Consider the following 646-nt stretch of genomic DNA (forward strand, 5'->3'; position numbering starts at 1 on the left):
GTGGTGCTGCTTGTGAGGTGGTGAGGTTGCAGAGGTTACTTGGCAGGATTGGGTTTCCATTGGTGGAATCCTTAGTCATCCAGAGGCACTTTGTTCGTGAAAAGATCGTTGTTGTTGATGACATCTTGCTAAAGTTTTGTTCGACGGAGGACAGTGCGGTGGACCTCTTCATCACAAAGTCGCTATCTCAGGCGTTGCTCTGATGGCACTCAAGCTCCCTAGGAATGGTTTCACAGTCAGAAGCTGAGAGGGGGTGTTAGAAGTCATCTCCTGTCTATACCTATTTACCAGGGCCTCTGTTGTGGGTGTGCCCGCCCTTTTAGGTGTTTTCTCATTTTTCCTCACTCCCCGTATTTTTCCCCCATTTTTCTTATTTTTTCAGTGGCTTGGGTGGCACTCCTGTGGTGGGGCAGGAGGTCTTAGTTGTTGGCCAACTGCAGCAGTGTTCCTACTAGAGGTAGCCGACTGTATTTGCACAAGTTGTGGACTTTTTTGCCGACAGTACACACCGACCGACTGGGTGTAGGTGCTGGTTGTGGAGTTCATGCGCCTGTCGGTTATCCTAGAGTAGGCCGACTGCAGTGTTGGGGCCATATATAATGGCCCCACAGCCCCTTGTCATTTTGTGTGTTGTATTCGGGATCTT

This window comes from Cibotium barometz, chromosome 18 (genome assembly GCF_041138505.1).
Source record: "Cibotium barometz isolate CiBa-2024 chromosome 18, ASM4113850v1, whole genome shotgun sequence".
NCBI classification, from domain to species: Eukaryota; Viridiplantae; Streptophyta; class Polypodiopsida; order Cyatheales; family Cibotiaceae; genus Cibotium; species Cibotium barometz.